The sequence below is a fragment of the Pteropus vampyrus genome, unplaced genomic scaffold (genome assembly GCF_000151845.1).
Source record: "Pteropus vampyrus isolate Shadow unplaced genomic scaffold, Pvam_2.0 Scaffold1694, whole genome shotgun sequence".
Lineage (NCBI taxonomy): Eukaryota > Metazoa > Chordata > Mammalia > Chiroptera > Pteropodidae > Pteropus > Pteropus vampyrus.
This window is the reverse complement of record NW_011890475.1, coordinates 1-3,568: the sequence shown is the minus strand read 5'-3', so window position 1 is coordinate 3,568 and position 3,568 is coordinate 1. Positions and strand designations below refer to the sequence as shown.

General features: G+C 54.8%; 1 long non-coding RNA gene across 1 annotated transcript; it reads right to left on the bottom strand.

Annotated features, from left to right (window-relative positions):
* Positions 1 to 3,471, bottom strand: LOC111734532. The gene is made up of 3 exons (XR_002778480.1): positions 3,131 to 3,471; positions 2,449 to 2,626; positions 1 to 83 (listed from the first exon to the last, which is right to left on the bottom strand). It is a non-coding gene; the product is annotated as an uncharacterized LOC111734532 (long non-coding RNA).
* Between the last annotated feature and the right edge of the window lie 97 nt (positions 3,472 to 3,568).

The following is a 3,568-nucleotide window of genomic DNA, read 5'->3' as shown; positions in this document are numbered from 1 at the left end:
ACTTCATCTTCTCCAAGATCTCCTTCTGCAGGACGTCCCAGGCCACCGTCCTCTCCAGGTGCAGCACGAAGGGCGGCCCGAACCTAGCACACACAGACCTGTCACCGCCTTAAATAGTGGCAATGCCTCCAATGCTGTGATTCCTACCCGTGACCTTCTTAAATGGAATCGCTACATAATTGGTTTTAGGACAGTTCTCAAAATAACACAAACAGGAAATTTAATAGCCACTCTCATGAGTGGGTGTAAAAACCAGGAGAGAAGCTGAGATTTCTAAATGAAATTTAACAGCTCGTCCACTGCTGGCTTCTAGGGGAGCGTGATACTAGGACATCGGCAGCAAGAGGACGAGGCCAGCGGAGACGGTGGGAAAGAGGGTGGCAGCGGACGTGAGTGTGGCAAAGAGCGGGGGGTCAGCCAAACGTACAGGGGGTGAGGTGCCAGAGGCTGGAAGGCCCAGCGACAGAGCCTGGCGACACTGGGGGTCAGCCCCCGGCAAAGGGGAGAAGGCAGGGCACCCCACTGCTGCTGGGGACTCAGAGGCGGGGCCAGGGTTCCCGTCCCGGGCTGCATACTGACATCACTGAGCAGCTTTCAACAAGGATGCCCACGCGCCGCCCCACGATGCGGTGGCCGTCACTCTGGCCAGCGGCTGGCACGGAGACTTCTCAGGGCAAGGCAGGTGATTCCAGAACGCAGCAGAGCCGGAGGCCGCCGGCCCAGGCTCACTCACCTGACCCCCAGCCACTCAGACCTACTCACTGGGCCCTGCGTCCTGCTCACACACCGGGTCTCCGTTCGGGCCGCAGTGCCCTCCCACCCCTTCCCGGGCTGTGTGCTCACACCCAGAAGCCCCGGCCGACCCGCCCCCGACTGCCGTGGCACTAGCCACCTGCGCGGGCAGCACCGCCTGACTGCTGTCCCGCCCCCGCGGGCCGGGAGCTCTGGGCAGGGACTGCAAGTCACTGGCTTCCCGCCCACACAGCCAATGCCTAGAAAACAGCAGCTGCTTAGTGAGCGAGTGAGTGAGCAGGTAACAGTCAGACAAACCATGACACGGGCCGAAGCAGAGGCGTCCCCGGGAAACCTACCCCTAACCAAAGTCAAACGGTTCATGCCCAGTGGCATTCAGCAGCGAGCCTATCTGCCTAGAGACGGCTGTGGTGTGACATAAGTCACAAGCACGATGTGCAAACCAGCCGGCCCCATTTCATGTGACAGGGTCTTCGGTTTTCAGGGACTAGCATCAGAAAGGGGATTCCGCAGGTCCTGCATTTTACATAAAAACGATATGCCCCCTTCCCTTCTGTCCCCTAGACATGCCGAGCTCCCCCGAGGCTCTGCGTCTGTACTCGATATCGCCTCTTCCTGGGACCCCGCTCCTCAGAGATTCACGCAGCTCACCTCTCTTTCTCAACTTGAGCTCAGCCAGCTGATGCCTCCTCCAGGAGGCCTCTCTGACCTCCCTCCCTGATGCGGTTTGTCAGCACGCCCAGCCCCCAGCCCTGGCCACCAAGCACACGCCACCATCCCAACCTGTTCTAACATCTTCAAAGTGGAAATGCCTGTCTGAAGTTAAAAGCGTGCCCTTGTTTAGTCACGCTGCCCTCATGAGGCCGGAAGCTCCACGGGAACAAAGACCCCGTCTGCCTGGGCGCTGGTGCATCCCCAGCGTCTAGGACAGTGCCCGACACACTGAAGCATTTGCTAATGAATCATAAATGCACACACTATGCATTTGTCATTTACCGTCCTTAACAAAGGAGCTTATTTCAAAGCAACATTCTAAAAGGCTCATGTAAATGCTACCCTGACAAAGATTAAAAACTCCACATCCTTCTTCCCTGAAACACATCCCCACCTTGTGCTTGCTCAGCTGCATTACTATGGTGATAAGGCCACTTTAAAAGACAACCTAAAACTCCTGCAAGTTCTTATGGAGGGAGACAGACCTGTGAGCTGTCCCCTCCCAGTTCCTCGCTGACGCAGCCCAACCTGGCGCGGTGCCCTCCACCAAGGCGGGAGTGCTGGGGGGTTGGGTTCACGGGGGAAGGGAGCGAGCTCGGTCTGCAACAGAAGACGGAGGGGCACAGACCATCCGAGGAGATCTGTGAAGAATTAAAAACGACCCGGCAGCCATCAGCAGCTGTCAAGCAAGAAGCTGGATTCGCTCACCAAGCCTCCGCTGGCTTCCAGGTCTGTGGGTCTGGAGCCCCGGAGGAGCGTGAGCTGGAAATGCGCCCGTGAGCCGAGCCCTGATGACTACCTGGGCTTGAAAAGCCTTTCTGACTGTGTCCTGCCCCTGCCGACCCTCAGGTCAGGCCCAACTTACCACTTACACACCTTTCTAAAGGCCAGAATGGAAAACTAACCACGACGGGTAAGGACGTTTTTACTGTTGACAACATCTGAAAACATCGCGCTTATTGGAGAGTGGCGGGTGTTCACCTTTTCCCCTGCTGCCCCGAGCAGGCTCGGTTACACACTAACAGGACGATCCTGTCGCCCCCCGCCCTCGTTGGGGGCGAGTCCGTGCTCCCCGGCTTGGCTGCGGCTTGTGTCGAAGATAGTGCGGGGTGATCCAAGCCAAACTTTAAGTGGTTCAGGTTGTTGCTTAAGTGGATTCCTGAAATAAAATAAAAGACAACTTATTTTATCTCTTCAAAACTCTTGTCGTTCAATAAAGACATGTACCTGGTAGAGAAGTTAAGAAGTTGCTACTGTGGAATTTAAACTGCAACCAAAAAATAAAGGAACGGATGGCCTGCCCTGAGATGACTCGCCCAGGGGCACGCTCGCTTCCTCAGCATCGGCTACTCAGACCAGCCTGACCTATCTTAGACACTGCAGATTAAGACCCTTCGCTTCGGTGACTGTTAGATACAGCGTTAGACGGGCCAGTCTGTAGAGATGACCCAGCACGACGAAGCTAAAGGGCAGCCATATATGCGACGCCCCGTCTTCATAAAACATAAAGACCAGTGCGTGTGAGACGACTGTCGATATCACAACGCAGCTGCTTCTCCCTGACTCAAGAGCCGGATTTCTAAGAAACTAAAGAAACTACACTCAACTAGACTCACGGCCATCCCAGAACTCCGATACGATCAGTGAGACTACATCGACCTACATGCGAGTGAACAGATCTGTTTGGCAGGCACGGGACTGCCATTCAGAAAGGCCCCAAAGCAGCGCCATCTGTCAGCCGGGGCCCTCGGCAAGTCAGCAGCCGACACCGGATCCTGCACTTAGTGGGAACTCAGGAGACGCTTGACGAAGTAACTTCTTTAATCCTCTGCAAGTACAGCCTAAGCAAGTTAACACTCCAACTGGAGAGCAGAAAAGAGACGCCCTCCACCACGCGCACACACACACAAAATAACGACGACGATGATGCCACCAGAAGGAGAATAAAATAAAAAATGGTTTACGCAAAGGTATTTATAGCAGAATTCTGGCAATAACCTAGACAGTCGTCGGTATAAGATTTGCTAAAGCTATCACGGTACGTCAGCGTTACAGCAATTCAAAGTAACAAATGCACAGTCAATACCAAAACAAATGCCAA